Genomic DNA, 12,069 nt, shown 5'->3' on the forward strand with positions numbered 1-12,069 from the left:
CTGAGAAAATTACAGGTAAAAGTACATATATCTCTATGGCCTCGGCACAAGAAACTTAAAAATCAAATGCGAAAAACACAAAAAGGGGGCAGGGTAGAAACACCCTGACCCTCTACGCCTGCTCAGGGGGTCCCACAAGGACCCCCAGGGCCCAAATAGGCATTTAAATTTTTTTATTTTTTTTTTAAATTAAATAAATAAATAAATAGGCGAGATTGGCGTACCCAGCGCGAATTTCGGCCGAAAAAACAAACAAAAAAAACAGCGCACGCTCCCGCACTTCTTTGGTAATTGGCCCCCGGGGGGGCAAATCCTGGGGGCAATAGTTATGTAATGGGGGGCCCAGACGGTCCCCCAGCCCCGGGGACCGCCACCCCCGGGGTTTATTTCAATTGTGTGGGGCGGCTCTCAGGCCCCCACAGCCCCGGGGACCGCCACCCCCGGGGCTTCTTAACATTCATTGGGGGGGGGCTCTCAGGACCCCCAGCCCCGGGGACCGCCACCCCCGGGGCTTTATTTTAAAAAAATATACCCTGTGTGGGGGGGCTGAAGCCCCCCACACGCCCCGGGGACCGCCACCTCCCTGGGGCTCTAAACATGTAAATTGGGGGGTCCGTAACGGACTCCCCAGCCCCGGGGACCACCCCCCGGGGCTTTGAAACGGATGGGAGGGGGGCCGCGCGGCCCCCCTCCTGGAGCCCTTGATGGCCCTGGGGACCGCCACCCCCCAGGGCCGTCTCCTGCAGTGACCCAGGGTGCCCAGTCCCGGAACACTGCCGTTTGCAATGACAGGGCGGGAGCCTCGTGGCTCCCACCCTGTCATTGCAAACTGCTTTGCTATTTGGAAAAGAGAGCAGGAAACCTGCTCTCTCTTCCAAATAGAAAAGCAGATCGCTTTTCCACATGGGGAGCAGCATGTTAGCTGGTTTAAGGCCTGATATAGTTGGGAATTAGCATTTAAAAAACCTTTGAAATTCACTGAAAAAACAATAGGTTTTAGGGATGTTATAGTCAGCTGGACATTTCACTCTAACAAAACCATTGAAATTCCTCCAATACAGTTAGTTGTACTAACTACATCTCGCGCGCCCGCAACCCACTGCTGATGATGTCACATATTACATCATTCATGACATGGTCAGTGACATCACTGATGACATCTCAAATGACATCACTGATGACATCATCCACGTGACAATCAGATACACCTCATCATACACTAGTATAACCTTTCATCACTCACTGTAAAATACAGTGCCATATTTAAAACCATTGACACACCAATGTAAGTTTTTAAACACCCACTCAGTGATTCCTAGATCTATACACACATCTAATCACTTACCTATAGATTTACTCATACATGCTGACAATGATCAATAGAACACTATCAAATATACTTATACACCTATATCGACATTACACACCAGCACACATCCTAATCGTTTATGAAGTCATCCTCCTCACTTATGCAAACAATGGATCGATCATACTTTTACATAGCTATACACTTATAAAAACACCACTTCATCTATTCATATAGATAATAACTCATACTTAGTGTGTTATAAAAACATTATTACAATTATACAGTTATCCATACAGTCACTCATACAATCACTGAGTCTTATGTATACTTATTTATATACAACTGACACATACACTGGCTTTTATTTTTCTAGTTTGTTGGACATGTACCATTGAGACATATATTGGCTTATCCCCACACCCATAAAGATATTGACTCACCCAAACAACTGTTATAACATGTAGTTTTAACTTCATATACCTACTCAATCAACTATTCACACATCTTTGGGCTGTCACACACATCATATGCACCATAAAAGCAGAACAAGAAAAACACACCAAAAACAAAATAAACAGCATAGCAACATGGATGCACCCGGAACAAGTGCCCAGGCCAACGCGAGCTCCACAAGCCCCACAGCAGACCACCAGCTAGGCACCTCGGGGTCGGGGAAGGCCAAGGAGAAGAGGAAGAGGAAGACGGGGTACAGTCCGCATGACAACCGGATCGTCGTCACGGAGGTGACAGACCACTAACAACAACTGTCCATCACCTCCACCGTGTCATTGGCAACACTGACGTAAAAATAGCATTCCATCGTGAATGTCGTCGGAGTGTCGAGGAGGCCAAGATGCGCTGGCATGATGTGGAAAGTCAAACCAATCAGAAACCCGCTGCCAACAGGAAGGCAGCAACGGCGAATGGAGGTGGGAGTCCTGCGCCACAGGAGGAGCTGGAGGAAATGGTGGCCACAGTCATCACTGTGGAGACGGTGCAAGAGTCGGGAGTCCGGACAGTGCTCGACCTGACCTCACACAACATCAACAGGGTGAGTAACGAACAGGGACTGGGGGGACGGGGGGACGGGCACAATGAAACACTTGCACACCAACGTGTAGCACACCGCACACCCACAATGACCCTGGGCCATGTCCCTGATCCCCATGGCACACTGCAGCACACATACAAACATCAAGTATGCCCCCGCTCACCATGTGCCCAAAGGGGTCCCACCCCACACATCACCAATTCCACAACACACACATGCACCCGTGCGAAACACAGCAAAGATGCGTATTTGTGAGCCACACTGACAATGCAAGTGACACCACATGACGAGCAGCATGGCTGGAATACAATCACCATGAAATTGTGCATGCCACAAGACTGAGCTGGCTGAGTGTGGACCACATCCGGAAAGGAGCAGGTCACACTCTGACACATCCACGTGCACAAACAACCACTAACGTCAACAATACAGCTGCTGACAAACAATGCACAAGAGTACAAAAACCGTCCAAGAGCACAAATGACCCAAGTCGCCAACATCACAGCACCTTAAAAACACAAAAGTCAAAGGCACACTGCCTCCAAGGGATAAGGGGCAGCAAAGTCACAGCTGCAGGTGCGACTCTCCCACAATGCAGCACACACACATAGCAATGACAGCACATCCACATGGATGACAATGTGGCACACAGTGCAACACTTACACTGCAGAACAGAGGACACAACAGGGTCCGCTTGTGTGTAGAAAATGGCAAATCACATCTGACGTAGCAGGAAACTGTGAGATGAAAATGTACGTGTCCAACCTCACCTACGTCATGTAGTCCAAATGTCCACTGTCCTGCATCAAATAGTCCGCTCCTCCCAAACAGTCACAATGTACATTGTCATGCCGTCTGTATGTAGACTTGAACAATGCGTCAACATACATGCCAACACAATGTCAACAAGCATCTCCCCTTCACATTGCAGAGGGACAAAGAACACCTCCAGCAGAGCAGACCAGACAACTCTACAGTGATGCTGAAGAGGACCTCCACACTTCTGACACCGACGCTCCACAAAAGTTAATGGACATCTTAAGCAATCAACCTCCAGGAGCAGGGCAGCCCAGCTGCATCGAGGATACCCCACTCCCTGCACAGACAACACAGCTGGACGCACCCACCACCATGGCTGGCTCCCAGCAGCCCACCGAAGCACACATCGCATTCCAAGGCCAGGTGTTAGACTGCCAGAAGGGGGTGCCCGAACAGGTGCGGGTGGGGTTCTACCTCATGGAAGCCGAACTAGATCACATACGTGGTGTCTAAGTCCCATCAGGGACCACCTACACGTGTGCTGGACACCTTTATTGCCAGGGTCACATGTACAGTGACGCATGTGCTGGATGTGTGTGGGGTGAGTGTAAGCAAGCCCTCATGGAGTCGTTGGTGCTGGCAACAACTTGAACAGTGATCACAATCAAAGCGGAAATAGAAAACACCAGCATAACAGAAACAACTGTGAAGCATCATGGTGGTAGCCGGAGAAAGTACAGTGTTCACCAAATATGCAACCAGAATGGTCCATGAGTTGTGGTGCACTGAGTTAGTGGCACCTGAAGAGCTGAGGAGGGTATCAAGCTGAGGATGTCACCCACGACAGATGTGAGCAACTCTGATAGTCTGGCAGTAAGACCCTTCCGACTCTGGCCCCTGTTGTCTGGAGCTGGTCCTGGCGGTGGTGGTGTGTGCATCATGCAGTGATGCGACGTCCAGGCAGGTCAGGACTCGATTTGATGTGTAAGCCCAGGTAGACCGCAGTTGAGGCCGGAGGCAGCGGACTGCACCGGACCACAGACACATGGCCTTAATGACCCCCAGTCCATCGACCCAGAGGCCATCCAATATGCTATCAAACAGGGTCCATGACTTGAGCTGCACAGAGTTAGTGGCCCCGGATGCACTGTGGCCGGCACAGGCACATCGCCATGGGACGATGACTTGCGGTGCTGTGAGATAGGGCCACGCGAGCTGAGAGGGTCCTCGTCGGTGTCGAAGGTGAATGTAGCGGAGGTTTGCGAGGGACAGTGGAAGGTGTGCTCCAGGGCTTGATGCAGAGGGCAGAAGCCGGCCGGAAGTGGCGAATGGAGGAGTGGAATGCTACAGCCTCGATTTTGCCACAAAGTCAGTATCACCGACATGATGATGAAGACAAAACCCAGTACATAGACTCAGTCGCCACCAAAGTTCAACCAGAAAGTGTCCATGGATGTCGGGGAACAGACTTAGTGGCACAGGAACTGAAAGGGGATGCAGTCTGGTTTGAGGCCAGTACAATGAGATAAAATCTGCCATAAATAAATCATGAGTGGGTTCCCAATGTGTGACCTACTCGACCTCAGTGTAGGCCTGAGGCAGCGGTCAGCAGGGGCCCACAGCCACGTGTCATTGGCTCACGATGCACAGAGTTAGTGACACCAGAGCAGTTGTTGGCAGTGCTCTGGCACCTGTTGTCTGGAGTTGGTCCTGGTGGTGGTGGCATGTGCATCATGCCGTTATGCGACGTCCGCGCAGGTCAAGACTCGATTTGATGTGCGAGCCCAGGTGGACCGCAGTAGAGGCCGGAGGCAGCGGACAGCGTAGGGCCACAGACACATGGCCTTGATGACCCCCAGTCCATCGACCCAGAGGCCATCCAATATGCTATTGAAGAGGGTCCATGACTTGAGCTGCACAGAGTTACTGGTCCCAGATGCACTGTGGCCGGCACAGGCACACCGCCACGGGACGATGACTTGCGGTGCAGTGAGATAGGGCCACGCGAGCTGAACGGGTCCTCGTCGATGTCGAAGGTGAATGTAGCGGAAGTTTGCGGGGGACAGTGGAAGGTGTCCTTCAGGGCATGATGCAGAGGGCAGAAGCCGTCCGGAAGCGGCAAATGGAGGAGTGGAATGTTACAGCCTCGTTTTTACCCCAAAGTCAGTATCACCGACATGATGATGAAGCCAACCCCCAGTCCATAGACTCAGTCGCCACCAAAGTTCAACCATAAAGTGTCATTGGATGTCGGGGTACAGACTTAGTGGCACAGGAACTGAAAGGGGATGCAGTCTGCGATGAGGCCAGTACAATGAGATAAAATCTGGCATAAATAAATCATGACTGAGTTCCCAATGTGTGACCTACTCGACCGCAGTGTAGGCCCGAGGCAGCAGTCAGCAGGGGCCCACAGCCACGTGTCGTTGGCTCGTGATGCACAGAGTTAATGACACCAGAGCAGTTGTTGGCAGTGTTCTATCACCCCCGTAACGATGATCCTTTTTTCCTCCGGACTGAACCGCGTCTTCCTCTTACTCGTCTCCTTGCATACAATAATATGAACTCCGCCATGCAGAAATCAAGACTCAGTTCCAAATGTGTGGCCTACTCGACCGCAGTGTAGGCCGAAGGCAGTAGTCAGCAAGAGACCGCAGACAGGTGTCGTTCGAATGCTATGCACAGAGTTGGTGGCACCACATTGAAGGGATTAGAGTGGATAGGAATTAGCGTCAACAGACCAGGAGGACGGGGAGGGGACATAGTTTAGGATTGTTAGTTAATTTAAAACATATATATGCTTTATGTTATTGATACCTATGTAACACTTATTCATGATTTTCTGAAATCATAGATATTATCCGGAAGTACTTGTAGTTTATTTTCTGTTGTGATACTCGGCCACTGTATAGTAGATTCGCGCAATGTTCCTGTAGAGACTGTAACAAACACAAAAGACCGTATGAATCAATATTTGCATTTGATGTGATGTCAAGGTCCTCAATAACGTATGTTAAAAAAAAAAAAATCTAGAACAGCGATAACATTATCGCCGGTTTAGCAGCAGGAAACTGCAGCTAAAGCGGTGATAAGGGGCTTGATAATATGCCCTTGTGAATTCCAATAGAAGCCCAGGTTCTGGTGTCAAGGACATCAAACCTGGGCTTCTATTGGAATTCACAAGGGCATATTATCAAGCCCCTTATCGCCGCTTTAGCGGCAGTTTCCTGCCGCTAAACCGGCGATAATGTTATCGCCGTTCTTGATAATATGGCCCTCAGTTCCTAATATGTGACCTACTTGACCGTAGTGTAGGACAGAGGCAGTGGTAGAGTACATCAACGAGAAACGAGTACAGCGCGCCTGTGTCGCGGAGGCCGTGATGGTCTCAGGAGGCTGCCAGGGTTACGGGCCTCGGGCTTGGAGCTTGTGCCGGCATGTGGTGGGCCCTCTTTGACATACGCCCACGTGAGCAGTGAGGCCCTGCTGCGCAGGGGCGATCATAAGGGTTCGGGGACCAGCGGCCTGGGGTGCAGCAGGGGCACAGAATTACAGGCAACACCGCTCACGGCAACGGCGTCAGCCTCATGGCAGGGTGGGAGGCGCCGCCCTTTCAGACACGTTGGGCATTCCGGAAGAGAACCACGCCCAGAGCTACGTGGTTTTTATTCACACCCCTACGCTGGCCTGGCATACGCCGGGCCAGCCCACTCCGCACACGCTTACAGGGGGGGACATCACAAGCTACATTTCTGAGATCTTCCTCACTGTCTGGGGTGACATGGTTGCGTCCACTGTCCACTACACTCCAAACACCAGCAGTGCATGTATGTGTCTGTGGTCTGCATACTGCAGTCTATCCAGCACATCTTCGCCACGCTTGGCATTGTGTACATTCTCATTCATGGGTCACTTGCCTCCTTTGCACATGGCTGGTTCCCACCTCTCCCCACATTCCGCTATTGTGTGGCTGAGGTGCCATGCCATTGATGGTTCATGTACATAGCTAGGCCAGGTTGCCGCAGTAAGTTGTGTTGTCATGTCTGGTGGGCGGGCATGTTGTTGGGCATGTTGTATGTGATTTTGTAATGTGTGCATTGCCAGAGTTGTGATTGTATGATTGTGTATTTGAGGTGTGTGGTGTGTTCATTTGGTACTTACCAACGAGCAGTGCATTCCCATAGGTGCCATCCCGGAAGCGCTGGATGATAATGGACTGTCGGAAGATGAAGGAATCATGCACACTGCCTGGGTAGTTGGCGGCGACATTGGTGAAGAGTCCCCGGTGGTCCACTATTGCCTGCACATTGATGAAATGCGTGTGCTTTCTGTTGCGGTAATTGTGTGCAGTGTCGGCAGGGGGCACAAGTTGGACATGTGTGCAGTCGATTTCCCCCAACACGTGCGGGTATCCAGCTATGGCGTATAGTCCTTGCTTGGTCTCCAGCTGTTTCTGCGCATTGTGGGGGACGTATAGGTACTGGGATACCAAGCTGATGATGGCATCCAGGATAGGTGTGAGGAACTTGGATGGGGCTGGCTGTGAGACTCCTCCGACTCTGGCGGTTGTTGGTTGGGAGGTACCGGAGGCCAACAGGTGCAGCACAGCCAGCAGCTTTGTCTGAGGTGAGATGTTGGTTGTCCGCTGTGTTGGTACCGTCATCCTGTGGGCAATGATGGTCAGGATGCGGAGGATGGATGTCCTTTTGAGCCTGTAGTGGGCATTGACCTTTTCTGGTGTTAGATCTGTGATGCTGGTGCGTTTCCTGAAGGTCTGCTGTCTTTGTCTGCGCTGCCTCTGGGGTGGTCCAGGGGGTCCGGGTGGGGGGTGGCGGCCCTGGGGTTGGTGGCGGTGGGTGTTGTTGCCCTCTCAGGGCTCCGGGATGTATGATCGGTGGCTCCATGGCATCTGTTGTTCGTCATGTGTGGCTCTGGGCTGGGCTCCCTTTGATGTTGCAGGTTGTCGTCTGACTTTACACTAGGTCAGAGCAGGTGTTAATTTTCTGCTGCTAACGCGCCTTATCACCTGTTTTTTGGTCTTATCGCGGATCTGGCTGGTCGTTGATAATGTTGAGGTGTGGTTTTGTCGAGGCTTTTTGCTCGGGAACGCCTACTCTGTATCTCATTAGCGATGGCTGCCGGGGTCATCTGTGGCGATGTTTTATGCGGATGCTATCGCAGGTAAACTGGTGGTATCGGCTGTTAGCACCAGCTTGTGAATGGGACGATAAATTTATCGCGACTTTGGCTGTGATAAAGTGCCGTTGGACCCTTGAGAATATGCCCCATAATATCTACACTAAGGGAAGGAAGCAGTGAAGTTGGACACTTTAACAGACAAGACCTACGGATGCACTTGAACATAAATAGCAACCCTAGTACCACAGAATTTAAAGTTAAAACAGAGAAGTGTCCGTTAGCGTCTCCTCCCTGGCTGGAAAGGTGATAACTGCATCCCCAGATACAGCTGCGATGTGAGAGGCGAGTACCAGTGGAAGGTGTTGTTTAGCCGAGAGGGTACAGTCTCCCAGAGGGCAGAGGGAGCCCGAGTGGTGGCAAAACAGTGCTCTGACCGACCTCTCCTGGGTGGAGAAGTGATGGGCCTTACTTCGCCAACTTCAGTGGATATTGTGAGAAATAGTCCGCAGGGTTCTGTTCTTTTGCTGGTTTGTGGATGATTCAATAGTGATAATCTTGCAGCATTATAACCCATATTTGAATTCTAGGAGCCATTTTTGCTTTCAAGTTTTCAAAGATTGTTAGTAGGGCTTGATGATCCATTATGATGGAAAATCTTTTCTCATATACAAATATGCAGAAGTGTCTGCACGCCCACACTACTGCTAGGCTTTCTTTCTCTGGTTCTGAGTATGCACTCTCCATTTTTGATAGGCTCTGGCTGGTTAATGCTACTAATTGAAAAGGAGACTCTGGGTCTTCCACGTGTTGTACTAGTATCACCCTCCCAACCTGACTAGGATGATATCCACAGTGACTTGGGTGTGATGTTTTGGGTCAAAGAATACACAAGGAGATGATGGATAGAGTGCTGAAACTTTTCAGACACTCACCCCCAGTCACAGATCTGGGTTGAATCCATCATCATTCTTTAGCACACTTCACCATCTCAGTTCAGACCCAGCTATATGCAAATCAGTCTTGACCCTGTGCCTCATGGGAGCAGTCCAGCCCGAACTAGCAAGCCATGTCTTCCCTGAACCGGAAACAAGCATCCTGGGACCGGTTTCTGGATAACGCCCTTCTTCAGCCAGGCTAGCTTGAATCCAGTGGCAAAGTGAGCAAGGGACCCACGCCTGGGCATACCCTGCCAACCTAGGGTGCACAAAGCAAACACAAGGAGATGATGGATAGAGTGCTGAAACTTTTCAGACACTCACCCCCAGTCACAGATCGGGGTTGAACCCATCATCATTCTTTAGCTCACTTCACCCCCTCAGTTCAGACCCAGCTATATACAAATCAGTCTTGACCCTGTGTCTCATAGGAACAGTCCAGCCCGAACTGCCAAGCCAGGTCTTCCCTGAACCGGAAACAAGCATCCTGGGACAGGTTTCTGGGTAAAACCCTTCTTCAGCCAGGCTAGCTTGAATCCAGTGGTAAAGTGAGCAAAGGACCCATGTCAACTGACGAAGTGATACAGATATTCACACAGTTTAGTCACTATCCAATATATTTAGTGAGACACTATAAATTAGTCAAGTAAACAGTCAATCACACTGCTACTAAATCCTCCATCCAGATATTTATATTTATATATCCACTCATTCTTCAATGCAAATTGCTATATGTATATAGAATACATATTTAAATAACGAACCAAACCAAATTCACTGGATGATGTCATCAGTGATGTCATTTGAGATATCAGTGATGTCACTGACCATGTCATGAATGATGTAATATGTGACATCATCAGCAGTAGATTGCGGGCGCGCGAGATGTAGTTAGTACAACTAACTATATTGGAAGAATTTCAATGGTTTTGTTCGAGTGAAATGTCCAGCCAACTATAACACCCCTAAAACCTATTGTTTTTTCATTGAATTTCTAAGGTTTTTTTTAAATGCTAATTACTAACTATATCAGGCCTGAAACCTATATATATAGGGTATCAAGCTGAGGATGTCACCCACGACAGATGTGAGCAACTCTGATAGTCTGGCAGTAAGACCCTTCCGACTCTGGCCCCTGTTGTCTGGAGCTGGTCCTGGCGGTGGTGGCGTGTGCATCATGCAGTGATGCGACGTCCAGGCAGGTCAGGACTCGATTTGATGTGTAAGCCCAGGTAGACCGCAGTTGAGGCCGGAGGCAGCGGACTGCACCGGACCACAGACACATGGCCTTAATGACCCCCAGTCCATCGACCCAGAGGCCATCCAATATGCTATCAAACAGGGTCCATGACTTGAGCTGCACAGAGTTAGTGGCCCCGGATGCACTGTGGCCGGCACAGGCACATCGCCATGGGACGATGACTTGCGGTGCTGTGAGATAGGGCCACGCGAGCTGAGCGGGTCCTCGTCGGTGTCGAAGGTGAATGTAGCGGAGATTTGCGAGGGACAGTGGATGTATTGTTGACGTCAGTGGTTGTTTGTGCACGTGGATGTGTCAGAGTGTGACCTGCTCCTTTCCGGATGTGGTCCACACTCAGCCAGCTCAGTCTTGTGGCATGCACAATTTCATGGTGATTGTATTCCAGCCATGCTGCTCGTCATGTGGTGTCACTTGCATTGTCAGTGTGGCTCACAAATACGCATCTTTGCTGTGTTTCGCACGGGTGCATGTGTGTGTTGTGGAATTGGTGATGTGTGGGGTGGGACCCCTTTGGGCACATGGTGAGCGGGGGCATACTTGATGTTTGTGTGTGCTGCAGTGTGCCATGGGGATCAGGGACATGGCCCAGGGTCATTGTGGGTGTGCGGTGTGCTACACGTTGGTGTGCATGTGTTTCATTGTGCCCGTCCCCCCGTCCCCCCAGTCCCTGTTCGTTACTCACCCTGTTGATGTTGTGTGAGGTCAGGTAGAGCACTGTCCGGACTCCAGACTCTTGCACCGTCTCCACAGTGATGACTGTGGCCACCATTTCCTCCAGCTCCTCCTGTGGCGCAGGACTCCCACCTCCATTCGCCGTTGCTGCCTTCCTGTTGGCATCGGGTTTCTGATTGGTTTGGCTTTCCACATCATGCCAGCGCATCTTGGCCTCCTCGACACTCCGACGACATTCACGATGGAATGCTATTTTTACGTCAGTGTTGCAAATGACACGGTGGAGGTGATGGACAGTTGTTGTTAGTGGTCTGTCACCTCCGTGACGATGATCCGGTTGTCATGCGGACTGTACCCCGTCTTCCTCTTCCTCTTCTCCTTGGCCTTCCCCGACCCCGAGGTGCCTAGCTGGTGGTCTGCTGTGGGGCTTGTGGAGCTCGCGTTGGCCTGGGCACTTGTTCCGGGTGCATCCATGTTGCTATGCTGTTTATTTTGTTTTTGGTGTGTTTTTCTTGTTCTGCTTTTATGGTGCATTTTCACTGATTTTTGTATCGCGGTTGGGCTCATCGCAACTTTATTCGCGTTTCACATTTTTGGGGTGTTGCATTAAATTTGATGCGTTATCGTGGGACTATCGCATGGTGCCACCAGGTTGAGAATACTTTGTTAACACGGCGTTGTTTTCCTGCGATAGACTGCGATATGCAAAGTTGCGTTATGCTAAATTTGCGATGGTTATCGCACGTTCTTGAGAATATGCCCCTATATGTTTAATGCCAATGGGGTGATACTTTTGTAAACTATATTTACTATATTTTAGCAAACAAGATTAAGTTCATGATATTCTGGTACCGTACCCACAACTATGTGGTAGATTTAGTTCTTGCATCTTTCATTCCCCTTTTGATTTCCATTTTGCGTTAAACAAAATTCACTGACTGC

This window comes from Triturus cristatus, chromosome 1_1, assembly GCF_964204655.1.
Source record: "Triturus cristatus chromosome 1_1, aTriCri1.1, whole genome shotgun sequence".
Lineage (NCBI taxonomy): Eukaryota > Metazoa > Chordata > Amphibia > Caudata > Salamandridae > Triturus > Triturus cristatus.